Below are 14,054 nucleotides of genomic sequence, written 5' to 3'. Positions count from 1 at the left end.
TAAAATTACAAGGAAAACAGCATTTACATGAGAAACTTATACTGACGCAAAGTCATTTTGATTTTTGTTGTTTATTTTATTTTATTTTTTTAAAATTTTGGTTATATTTCTTTTTTTTTATTTCAGCTTATTATGGGGGTACAAAAACTCAGGTTATATATATTACCCATGTCCGGCCCATCCCCCTGAATCAGAGCCTCAAGTATGTCCATTCCCCAGACACTGCACCTGGTACTCACCATGTAGTCATACCTCCATCCCCTCCCCCCACCTCCCACCTCCCTGAGTCAGCACCCTCAAACATGGCCATTCCCCAGACAGTGCGCAACGCACTCATCATGTAGGCCTACACCCATCCCCTCCCCCACCCTCCTCCTCAGTCTGATATCCAGTTGGCATCATTCCCCAATGTGCATTTAGGTGATGATCAGGGAAACCAATTTTCTGGTGAGTACATGTGATGCTTGTTTTTCCATTCTTGGGATACTTCACTTAATATAATGGGTTCCAACTCTCTCCAGGAGAACCAAAGAGATGTCATATCACCGTTATTTCTTATAGCTGAGTAATACTCCATGGTATACATATGCCACAATTTACTAATCCATTCATGAATTGATGGGCATTTGGGTTGTTTCCACATCTTTGCTATTGTGAATTGTGCTGCTATAAACATTCAGGTGCAGGTGTCTTTTTTATAGAATGACTTTTGTTCTTCTGGGTAGATGCCCAATAATGGGATTTCTGGATCGAATGGTAGGTCTACTTGAATCTGTTTAAGGTATCTCCATATTGTTTTCCATAGGGGTTGCACTAGTTTACAGTCCCACCAGCAGTGTATGAGTGTTCCTGTCTCTCCGCATCCACGCCAACATGTATTGTTTTGGGACTTTTTGATAAAGGCCGTTCTCACTGGGGTTAAGTGGTATCTCATTGTGGTTTTGATTTGCATTTCCCTGATGATTAGAGATGTTGAACATTTTTTCATATGTTTGTTAGCCATTTTTATATCTTCTTTTGAAAAATTTCTATTCATGTCCTTTGCCCACTTTTTGATAGGATTGTTCAATTTTTTCTTACTGATTTTCCTGAGTTCTAAATATATTCTTGTTATCAGTCATTTATCTGATGTGTAGTATGTGAAAATTTTTTCCCATTCTGTAGGTTGTCTGTTTACTCTCATGACTGTTTCTTTGGCTGTGCAGAAGCTTTTTAATTTGATCAGGTCCCATTTATTTATTTTTGTTGTTCCTGTGATTACCTTAGGGGTCTTCTTCATAAATTCTTTGCCTAGGCCAATGTCTATAAGAGTCTTTACTACATTTTCTTCTAGGATTCTAATGGTTTCCCACCTAATGTTTAAGTCTGTTATCCACCGTGATTTGATTTTTGTGAGAGGTGAAATCTGTGGGTCCTGTTTTAGTCTTCTACATGTGGCTATCCAGTTTTCCCAGCACCATTTGTTAAATAAGGAATCTTTTCCCCAGAGTATGTTTTTGTCTGCTTTGTCAAAGATTAGATGGCTATATGAGGATGGTTTTATATTTGGATTTTCTGTTCTGTTCCACTGGTCTGTGTCCCTGCACTTGTGCCAATACCAAGCAGTTTTAATAATCACAGCTTTGTAGTATAGTTTGAAGTCTGGCAAATTAATACCTCCCATTTTGATTTTGTTGCTTAAAATTGCTTTTGCTAAACGGGGTCTTCTCTGGTTCCATACAAAGTGTAAAATTATTCTTTCTATATCTGTGAAAAATGATGTCGGTAATTTAATAGGGATTGCATTGAATCTGTAGATAACTTTGGGCAGTATAGACATTTTAACAATGTTGATTCTTCTGATCCACGAGCATGGTATGGTTTTCCACCTATTTACATGTTCTGTGATTTCCTTCCTCAGTGTTTCATAGTTCTCCCTATAGAGGTCCTTTACCTCCTTAGTTAAATATATTCCTAGGTATTTTATTTTCTTTGTTGCTATTTTGAAGGGTATTGAGTCCTTAATTTGGTTCTCCTTTTGACTGTTATTGGCATATATGAATGCCTCTGATTTGTGTGCATTGATTTTGTATCCTGAGACTTTACTGAATTCATTGATCAATTCCAGAAGTCTCTTCGTTGAATCTTTGGGGTTTTCTAGATATAACATCATATCATCAGCAAAGAGTGAGAGTTTGATCTCTTCTTTCCCTATTTGGACTCCCTTGATTCTGCTCTCTTGCCTGATAGCTCTCGCAAGGACTTCCAATACTATGTTGAAAAGTAATGGGGACAGTGGGCAGCCTTGTCTGGTTCCAGTTCGAAGTGGGAATGCTTTCAATTTTTCCCCATTCAGTATGATGTTGGCTGTGGGTTTGTCATGTATGGCTTGTATCATTTTTAGATAGGCCCCATCTATGCCTATTTTGTTAAGTGTTCTTATCATAAAAGGGTGTTGAATTTTGTCAAATGCTTTTCTGCATCTATTGAGAGGATCATATGATCTTTATTTTTGCTTCTATTTATGTGGTGAATTACATTTATAGATTTGCATATGTTAAACCATCCCTGCATCTCTGGGATGAAGCCCACTTGGTCATGATGGATTATTTTTTTGATAAGCACTTGGATTCGATTTGCTAGGATTTTATTGAGAATTTTTGCATCTATATTCATAAGGGATATTGGTCTGTAGTTTTCTTTTTTTGTTGCATCCTTTCCTGGTTTTGGTATTAAAATTATGTTGGCTCGGTAAAATGTGTTGGGGAGAATTCCATCCTTCTCGATATTGGAGAATAGTTTATGTAGGATGGGCACCCGTTCTTCTTTGTAGGTATGGTAAAATTCAGGTATGAACCTATCTGGTCCAGGGCTTTTCTTTTTGGGAAGGTTTTTTATTGCTGTTTTGATTTCAGATCTAGATATTAGTCTATTCAGGAATTCTATTTCTTCCTGGTTGAGTCTGGGAAGGCTGTGTGTTTCTAAAAATTTGTCCATTTCCTCCCCATTTTCCAATTTGTGTGCATAAAGATTTTTGTAAAATTCATAGATGATGTCATATATGTCTGTGGCATCGGTCGTGATTTCTCCTTTCATGTTCCTGATGGAGGTTATTAGAGTTTTTTCTTTTCTGCTCTTGGTTAGCCTAGCCAGAGGTGTTTCAATCTTGTTTATTCTTTCAAAGAACCAACTTTTTGTTTTATTAATTTCCCTTATGGTTTGTTTGTTGTCCTTTTCATTCAGTTCTGATTTGATCTTAATAATTTCTCTCCTTCTGCTGGGTTTGGGGTCAGTCTGTTCTTCCTTCTCCAGCTCTTTCAGTCTATTCATTAGATTGTCTATTTGTAAGTTTTCTGTCTTTTTGATATAGGCATTTATGGAAATAAATTTTCCTCTCAGGACTGCTTTAGCTGTGTCCCACAGATTTTGATAAGTTGTGTCTCCTTTGTCGTTTAATTCAAAGAATCTTTTGATTTCCATCTTGATTTCTTCATTTATAAAATATTCATTCAGGAGAAGGTTGTTTAGCTTCCATGACTTTGAGTAGGAATGAGAATTTCTGTTAGGGTTCATTATTACTTTTATTCCGCTGTGATCTGAGAAGATGCATGATATAATTTCTATTTTTTAAAATTTTTTAAGACATGCTTAATGTCCTAGAATATGGTCAATCTTGGAGAATGTCCCATGAGCTGATGAGAAGAAATTATATTCAGTGGATTTTGGGTAGAATGTCCTGTAGATGTCAGTCAGGCCCATTTGTTCTAGCATTCTTTTTAAGTCCATTATTTCTTTGTTTATTTTTTTGTTTGGAGGATCTGTCCTGTACCATCAGCGGCGTGTTAAAGTCTCCGACTATTAACGTGTTGTTATCTATCATTTTGTTCAAATCAAGTAGGGTTTGCTTTATGAATCTGGGTGCACCTAAGTTGGGTGCATATATATTAAGTATAGTTATGTCTTCTTGTTGTATTGTAACCTTCACCAGTATATAGTAACCATCTTTGTCTTTCATTACTTTTATTGATTTAAAAACTAAGTTATCGGAGATTAAAACTACCACGCCAGGTTTCTTTTGGCTTCCATTTGCTTGAAATATCGATTTCCACCCTTTTATTTTCAGTCTAAATGCATTCTTGCAGGTTAGATGAGTTTCCTGAAGACAGCAGATACTTGGCTTGTATTTTTTTAATCATTGGGCCAGTCTGTCTCTTGAGTGGGGAATTCAATCCATTCACATTTAATGAGAGAATTGATAAGTGAGACTGATTTCTGTTCCTTATGTTGGGTTGAATTTCTTTATTCTGTTTTCTCACTTGAGCCATTGTGATAACTGGGTTTTCGTCTTCTCTTGAGTAGTTTTATATTCGTGGGTCTTTCTTGTGCTGATCCGTGTATAGCTCTGTTTTGAGTACTTTTTGGAAAGCTGGTCTTGTCTTGGTGAATTCTCTGAGTTTTTGTTTATCTGAGAATGTCTTAATTTCACCTTCATATATAAAGCTGAGCTTAGCTGGGTATAGGATTCTAGGCTGGGCATTATTCTGTTTCAGAAGGATGAGAATGGGGCCCCAGTCTATTCTTGCTTGTAAGGTTTCAGTTGAGAAATCTGGCATAATTTGGATGGATTTTCCTTTGTATGTTACTTGTTTCTTTCTCCTTACAGCTTGAAGGAGGGCCTCTTTAGTGGAAATTTTGGTCAGTTGGATAACTGCATGACGTGGTGTCTTCCTCTTTGGTATGAATCTCCCAGGGGTTCTTTGAGCTTCTTGAACCTGTATATCTAGAGTTTTGTCAAGGCCTGGGAAATTTTCCTCAATTATGTCTTCAAATAGCTCATCCAACCCTTGCTTATTGTCTTCTTCAGGAATGCCAATAACTCTCACATTAGGCTTCTTCACATAATCCCACATTTCTTGTAGACTCTGGTCTTTTCTCTTATTTCTTTGCTCCATCTCTGTGACTGACTTATTTAATTGGAAAGTGTTATCTTTGATCTCTGGGATTCTTTCTTCTGTTTGATCTACCCTGCTCTTGAGACTTTCCACTGTGTTTTGTAGCTCCCTGAATAAATTCTTCATTTCCAGGAGTTCAGTTTGATTTTTCTTCAATATTTCGATTTCTTTAGTGAATTTTTCTTCCAAGTCCTGGATCCTTTTTGTGGTTTCTTTGTGTTGGTTATCCATTTTTTCTTGCATAATATTCAGCTTATTTATGATCCATGTTTGTAATTCTTCCTGTGACATGTTGCTATTTCGAGTCTGGTTTGTGTCAATTGGTAGAGAACTAGTAATCCTCTTTGAAGGCAAGGTTTCAGTTTGATTCTTTATACTCCCAGAGATCTTTTGCTGAGCCCTTCCCATCTGGATCAATCCTTAGGTCCCTTCTTTCTGCTTTAGCCTGAATATAGGCATGCCGTGCGCGCTGATCTTGGGCTGTGCAGCAGCCCAGGTAAGCTGCCTCCTCTGTGGCTAGGGGGAGCCCTTCGCATATTGTTCAGGATGTTGCTATCTCAGCTGAGGGGCTGCCCCTGTTGGGTCCAGCCCCAGAGAATTAATTTGACCCCAAACCGGTTTGAGAGTCCTGTCACTGGGCTGTTCTAATTGCAGACAGAAAGCGACTTTTTCCTTGCCTCTTCCTCTCCCGAGGTGATTTCTGCCTCTCTCTGCACGAAAGACAGTGGCTAGGGGGAGGGGGAAATTCCCTTGTTCGCCCAGTGCCCCGGCTGCTGCAGCTCCCGGGGGTGATGTTCCGCCCCACCCCAATGTCCACAAGGTCCACGCTCCACTCCCTTGTGACTGGGGAAGCACTCAGTGTTCACGCAAAGGCGGAGTTCCTAGTGGGGGTCCACAGACTAGGGGATGGAGCTGCCCAGGGAGCTGCCCGGTTCCCAATTGCTCCGCAGCGGCTAGGCTGTGGACCCTGACAATGGCGGCTGCCCACTTGCCGGTCGCTGGTGCTGGGGGCGAATGTTCAGGGTCCGGCAGGGACAGGGGGAGCCAGGATTGAGGGAGCCCAGCCGCCTGCATAAAGGAGACAGTTCTGTGTCCCCCAGGTGTCTTTCACTGCAGCCCAGCCAAACCCTCTCCCGCCAGTTGCAGTCCTCCCACAGGGCTCCGGGGTCCAAAATGCCTCCTGCTATTGTCTCCTCTCCACAGAGCCCCGCGTCTCCCATGGTGATTCCGCACCGGCTTCAGGCAGATCCCTAATTGAGTGGGAGTGGAGGTCAGTGGGGAAATAGGCCACTTTCCTGTGGGGCTGAACCCCCCTCACTCGCTGGTAAGGCGGGTACAGCCGTCCCACGTTCCCCTCTCTATTGTCCGTCCAGCACTCTCCAGATTTTCACGATCTGATTTCCCGCTCACCTCAGTCTTTTCTTGCTCTCTGTGTCCCACGCTGATTCTCCGTGGATTCACACCGCTGTTCTTGCGGGGGAGCGATCCTCTAGCGTTGTGGCAGACTGAGATCCCTGCCTTCCTCTCCGGGAGCACGAATCCAGGAGGTCACCACCACTCCCCCATCTTTCTCTCCAATTTCGATTTTTGTTGTTTGAATTGCAAGTAATGTCAAACTGCCTTGTACTTTTCCTGAGATGCGTAAGTTAAAACTAAAATATCTTCATTCCTACAGAAATTTGTAGCAGATTTATTTTCCAGGATTTTTTGGAACATGATGCAAATGCAAAGGAGATTCCCTATTTCAAAATCCATTTAACCGTGCAACTGAGGAGCTTCCACCTTAGCTTCACATGGAAGTAATTACTCTGTGATGTAATGATATGCTAAAAAGAAAACATTGAAAGAACCTAAAAGAATTTTATAAATGGCTTCCAAGTGATAAATATACTCAATTAAAATCATATGATTGTGGATTGATATCAATCAGTATTTGGCAATGCTTATTTGTGTGAAAAGACATTTTCAGTGATAAAATCTATAAAATCTCATCACAGATCAGCATTAACAGATGTACATTTGCAATTAATCTTTTAAAATTTATTTTTTTGTATTGAGATATAATTCACATATAACATTCATCATTTTAAAGTGTAAAATTCAGTGTTTTTACTATTTTCACAAGGTTATACAACCCTCACCACTATCTAATTCCAGAACATTACATCGGATCCAAAAGAAACCCCATACCTGTTATCAATCACTAATTTTCCCCTTTCCCTATACACTGGCAACCATTAATCTACTTTGTATCTCTGTGGATTTGTTTATTCTGAACATTTTAAATAATTGGAATCATATACTATGTGGCCTTTTGTGTCTGGCTTTTCATTTATTATGTTTTCAAGGTTCATCCATGGTATGGAATGTATCAGTACTTCATTCCTTCTTACTATTGGATAACTTTCCATTGTATGGATGTACCGTATTTTGTTTATCCATTCATCAGTTGATGGAAATTTGAGTTGTTTCCACATTTTACTATTATGAATAATGTCCCTATAAACATTCATGTACAAGGTTTTTGTATGAACACCTATTTTCAATTCTTTTTTTTTTTTTTTTTTTTTTTTGAGACAGAGTCTTGCTCTGTTACCTGGGCTAGAGTGCCATGGTGTCAGCCTAGCTCACAGCAACCGCAAACTCCTGGGCCCAAGTGATCCCCTGCCTCAGCCTCCTGAGTAGCAGGGACTACAGGTGCACACCACGACGCTGGCTAATTTTTCTATTTTTAGTAGAGATGGAGTTTTGTTCTTTCTTAGGCTGGTCCCAAACTCCTGATCCTTGGCCTCCCAGACTGCTAGGATTACAGGCATGAGACACCATGCTGGGTCCTATTTTCAATTCTTTTGGGTATGTGGAGTGGAATTGCTGGGTGCTAAAAAAATTATAGCCATCCTAGTTGGCATAAAGTAGTATCTCATTGCAGTTTTGATTTGCATTTCTTCAACAACTAAAGATGTTCAGCACCTTTTCATGTGCTTATTTGCCACTTGTATATCTTTTTTTTGGAAAAATACCGTTTGAATCCTTTCTACATTTTAAATTGGGTTATTTGTCTTTTTATTGTTGAGTTGTGAGTGAAAAATACACACTCCCTACCACTGGCTTTTAATGTTTACCAGAACAGGTGTCTTTTGAACTTAGTGACATAGATAAAAACAAGCTGAAAGAAATACAAAGTACAAAGGGTATTCTTAAGAAACTTCTTTTGTGTAGATGGTCATAAGTCTTAAAACCAGTTTAAACTGTTTTAAGCTGCCTTAGATGCCTTTAGTACCCTTTAGTTAATTGTAATACTAAAAAATCCCCACCTAATGGCAAGTATTGCATATGCTTAGCCTGTATGGTATGTAAATATGTGATTTAAGAAAGGAAATTAAGGGTTGCCAGAAAGGAATTTAAGGCTCCTTAAGTAGGTAGTCAGTGTAGATTTTACTCTCTGAACTCTTGCTGCCACCCAGGAGTCAGTGCCAGGAGGATTCCTATCTCAACTAGGAATGAGAGCCCTGTGTAAGTAACCTCTAATAAACTCATCTAACCTGCCAAACTGGATTTGTCTCAGTCATTTCTTTGGTCTCTCTGGCACCATCTCAGTTTGGAGGGCAGTTTTTCTTCACTGTCCTGGGATTTTCTGGAAACAAGTTTTAAAGGTTTATTATGCATTCTGGATACTAGACCCTTATCGGATATATGACTTGCAATATTTTCTTCCATTTTGTGGATAGTCTCTTCACTTTCTTTTTTTTTCCTTTTTAGTTGACATGTATTAGTAATAATTGTACATATTTATGGGATTCAGAGTGATATTTTCATACATGTATACAATGTGTAATGGTCAAATTGGGGTATTTAGCATATCCACCACCTCAAACATTTATCATTTCTTTGTATTGGTGATCTAAATAATGTGTACACATGGGCATAGAATGTGAAATGACAGACATTGGAAACTCAGAAGGGTAGGACAGCAGGAGGAGGGTGGGTGAGGAGAAATTACTTAATGGGTACAATGTACATTATTTGGGTGATGGATACACTAAAAGCCCAGACTTCACCGCTATGCAATATGCCCATATAACAAAATTGTACTTATACCTGTTAAATTTATACTAATAAAAAAGAGGAAAATATTGCTCTTCTAGCTATTTGAGAATGTACAATAAATTGTTGTTACTTATAGTTACCCCATAGTGCTATAGAACAGTAGAACTTATTCCTCCTATCTAGCTGTACTTTTGTATTTGTTAACCAACTTCTGGCTATCCCATTCTTCCCCCATCCTTCCTTACTTCTAGTAACTACTATTCTACTCTCTACTTCTATGAGAGCAACTTTTTTTAGCTTCCAGATATGCGTGAGAACATGTTGTATTTTTATTACTGTGCCTAGCTTATTTGGCTCTACATAACATCCTCTAGCTCACCGATGTTGCCAAGAATGACAGAATTTTGTTCTTTTTAATGGTTTAAATAGTATTCCACTGTGTGTATATACCTCATTTTCTTCATTCATTCATCTACTGATGAATACTTAGGCCGATTCATATCTTGGAAATTGTGAATAGTGCTTCAATAAACATGGGTGTGCAGTTATCTCTTTGATATAGTGATTCCCTTTCCTTTGGATATATACCCAGTAGTTGGGTTGCTGGATCATATGGTAGTTCTATTTTTAGTTTTTTGAGGAACCTCCATACTGTTTTTTATAATGGCTATACTAATTTACATTCTCACCAACAGTGAATCAGAGTAACCTTTTTTCCCAATCCTTGCCAGCATTTGTTATTTTTTTCTTTTTGATCATAGCTATTCTAATGGGGGTGAGATGATATCTCATTGTGGTTTTGATTTGTGTTTCCCTGATGATTAGTAATGTTGAGCATTTTTTAATATACATGTTGGCCATTTGTATGTGTTCTTTTGGGAGTTGTCTAATCAGCTCATTTGCCAGAAGAGTACACTCTTGATAATCATTTAGAATAATCTTTCCCCAAAAGTATGTTCTGCCAAAAAATGATTAGTTCCTTATAATATTTATGAGGGTTACTGGGGAAAATTGGTCATAACCAAATAAATCAAGGGAGCATTGGGTTAAACAAACTTAAAGGTATTTTATTGCAGGATCATTCAGTCCTTTGTATGCAAATGTGCTTCCTGGTACATCAAGAATGTTGGCAATGGGGATATAATATGCGGTATTACCCACCTCATTTGACTGTGGAATTTTCTTTTCATTGAATTACTTACAGCAGTTGTGTTCTACAACATACACTATTGGTTTAGGAAAATTTAAAAAAAGCCCTTGGTATGTAGTTTAAATTTTATAAGACACACTTACACACACAAGTATGATTGTAAATTATAAGCTTTAGATTCCTGCTTCCAAATACCTTGAGGAAAGTCTGTCTTTACTGGCTTCAGGTCCTGAAGAAGCTGTCACTATTACCTGGACTCAGGTTGAACTTAGAAGCCTGATGGAAAGCATGTAGGATTGAACCAGGACAGCTCCAATCGTAGACTCTTTGAGTGACCTTGAATTACTTGCTTTGCCATTCTGGGGTCTTTGCCTCTGCAGAATGCCTTCTTGCCTACATTTTACTTTTATTGTATTTAGTTTTGAATTATAAATTGACAATTTATAATTGTATGAGTTAATGGGTACAAAGTGATGTTATAACTTATGAATATAATGTGGAATAATTTAATCAAGCTAGTTAACATATCCATCACCTCAAATATTTAACATTTTTTGTGATGAGAACATTTGAAATTTACTCTTAGTTTTGAAATGTACAATACTCTATTATTTACTATATTCAGCATACTGTGCAATAGAACTAAAAAAATATTCCTTCTGTCTGAGATTTTGTACACTTTGTCTGTCATCTCCCCATCCCTCCCCCTCCCCCTCCCCCCAGCTTCTGTAACCACCACTCTACTCTCTGATTCTATGAGTTCAATTTTTTTAGATTCCATGCATAAGTGTGTATATGAAGTATTTGTCTTTCTGTGCTTGGCTTATTTCACTTAGCATAATGTTCTCCAATTCCATCCATGTTGTCGTGAATGATAGAATTGCCTTCTTTTTATTAAGACTGACTAGTATTCCATTGTGTACGCATACCACATTTTCTTTATCAATTTATCTGTTGATGGATGCTTGGATGGAGTCCATAACTTGGTTATTGTGAGTAGTGCCGCAATGAACACAGGGGTGCAGACATCTTTTTGACAAATTGACTTCAAATCTTTTGGGTAAATACCCAAGAGTGGGACTGCTGTATCACATTGTAATTATATTTTTAGCTTTCTGAGTATCTCTATAGAGTTTTCGATAACGGCTATACTAATTTACATTCCCACCAACAGTGGAATGTTGAAACACCAAGGGTTCCCTTTTCTTCACAACCTTGCCAACATTTGCAATCTTTCATCTTTTTTATAATAGCCATTCTGACAGGTATGAGATGATATCTTATTGTCCTTTTAATTTGCATTTTATTAGTGATATTGAGCATTTAAAATAAATCGGTTAGACATTTATATGCCTTGTTTTGAGAAATGTCTACTTATGTCCCTTGCCCATTTTTTAATTGAGTTTTTTGTTTTCTTGTTACTGAGTTCTTTGAGCTCTTTGTATATTTTAGATATGAACTCCTTACTGATTGCATGGCTTGCAAATATTTTCTCCCAATTTGTAGGTTGTCTCTGCACACTGTTAATTGTTTTCTTGGCTGTGCAGAAACTTTTTATTTTAATGTAATCTCATTTGTCTGTTTTTGCTTTTCTTGTCTGTGCTTTTTGGGTCAAATCCAAAAAATCATTGCTCAGACCATTTTTGTGTAGTTTTTCTCCTATGTTTTCTTCTGCTACTTTTATAGTCTAACATAATTCTTTAATCCATTTTGAGTTGAGTTTTGTATATGGTGTGAGATAAGTGTCCAGTTTCATCCATCTGCATGTGACTATCCAGTATTCTCAGCACTGTCATTTTCCCATTATGTATTCTTGGTACTTTTGAAAATCAATTGACTGTACATGCATGGTTCATCTCTCAATTTCTTATTCTGTTCCATTGGTTGATGGATCTATTTTTTTTTTTGCCAATATCATACTGTTTTAATTACTATATAGCTTTGTGGTATAGTTTGAAATCAGATCGTATGATACCTCAGGCTTTGTTCTTCTTGCTCATGATTGCCTTGGCTATTTGAGGATTTTTGTGGTTCCATATGAATTTTAGGATTGTTTTTTCTATTTCTATGAAAAATGACATTGAAGTTTTGATAGGGATTGCATTGAATCTGTAGATCACTGGATAGTATGAACATTTTAATAATATTAATGTTTTCAATCCAGGAATATGGTATATCTTTTATTTGTCATCTTTAATTGTTTTCATCAATGTCTTATTGTTTTTAGTGTACAGATCTTTTACCCTTTTGGTTAAAATTATTCCTAAGTATTTTACTTTTTCTTGTAGCTTTGTAAGAGGGATTGTTCTCTTGATTTCTTTTTCAGATAGCTCATTGTTAGTGCCACTGCTTTTTGTGTGTTAATTTTGTATCCTGCAACTTTACTATATTTGTTTATTAGTTCTAAACATTTTTTGTTGGAATCTTTAGGGTTTTCTATATATAAGATCATGTTGTCAACACACAGTGACAATTTTGCTTTTTCTTTTTCTATTTGGATGCATTTTATTCCTTTCTTTTGCTCTGGAAAGGACTTCCAATACTATGTGACTAGAGGTGGTAAGAATGGGCATCTTGTTTTGTTCCATCCAGATCTTAGAGGAAGGGCTTTTAATTTTTCACCATTGAGTATAATGTTAGCTGTGGGATTCTCATATATGGCCTTTATTGTGTTGAGGTAAATTCTTCTATACTTAATTTGGTAAAAATTTTTATTATGAAAGGATATTAAATTTTGTCAAATGCTTTTTGTGCATCTAATGAGATGATCATATGATTTTTGTGCTTCATTCTGTTAATGTGATGTGTCACATTTATTGATTAGTGTATGTTGAACCATCCTTGCATACCAGGGATAAATCCTGCCTGATCATGGTGGATGATTCTTTTAATGTGTTGTTGAATTTGGTTTGCTAGTATTTTGTTGAAGATTTTTGCATCTGTTTTCAACAAGGATATTGGCCTGTAAATTTTTCCTTGTAATGTCTTTGTCTGGCTTTGGTATCACAGTAATACTGGATTCATAAAGAGTTTGGTAGTATTCCCTCCACTTTGATTTTTTGGTAGAGTTTGAGAATAATTGATTTTTTTTTCTTTAAATGTTTGGTAGAATTTGGCAGTGAAGCCATTAGGTCCTGGGTTTTTCTTTGATGAGAGACTTTTTATTACTGATTCAATCTCTTTACTCATTGATCTGTTCAGTTGCCGTTTCTTCATGATTCATTCCTGGTAGGTGATATGTGTCTAAGAATTTATCTATTTCTTGTAGGTTATCCAATTTGTTGATATATAATTTTTATACCCTCTTATGATCCTTTGTATTTCTGTGGTATCAATTGTAATGTCTCTTCTTTTACATCTGATTTTATTCATTGAAGTCTCTTTTTTTTCTTAGTCTAGCTAGGGTTCATCAATTTTGTTTATCTTTTAAAAATAAACTTTTAGTTTTGTCAATTCTTTTTTAAAAATTGCTTTTCTAGTCTGTATTTCATTTATTAATATTTCTTCTCTGATCTTTATTATTTCCTTCCTTCTGTTCACTTCAGGCTTAGTTTTTTTCCCCTTGTTCCTTAAGGTATAATGTTAGGTTGTTTATTTGAGATCTTTCTTCTTTTTAATGTTATTATTTATTGCCACAATCTTTCCTCTTAGAACTGCTTATTTTGTATCCCAGAAGTTTTGGTATGTTGTATATCTATGCCTTTTATTTTTTAGTCTGAAGACATTTTTAATTTCCCTTTTAATTTCTTCATTACTCAATAGTTGTTTAGGAGCATGTTGTTTAATTTTCATGTATTTATAAATTTTCCAAAATTCCTCTTGGTATTGATTTCTAGTTTCATACCATTGTAGTCAGAAAAAAATGCTTGATATAAGTTCAGTCTTACATTTGCTGAGACTTTTTTTGTGCTCCAATATTTGATCTA

The sequence above is a fragment of the Lemur catta genome, chromosome 9, assembly GCF_020740605.2.
Source record: "Lemur catta isolate mLemCat1 chromosome 9, mLemCat1.pri, whole genome shotgun sequence".
NCBI lineage: Eukaryota > Metazoa > Chordata > Mammalia > Primates > Lemuridae > Lemur > Lemur catta.
The sequence above is the reverse complement of the archived record's forward strand: the minus strand, read 5'-3'. Positions refer to the sequence as shown.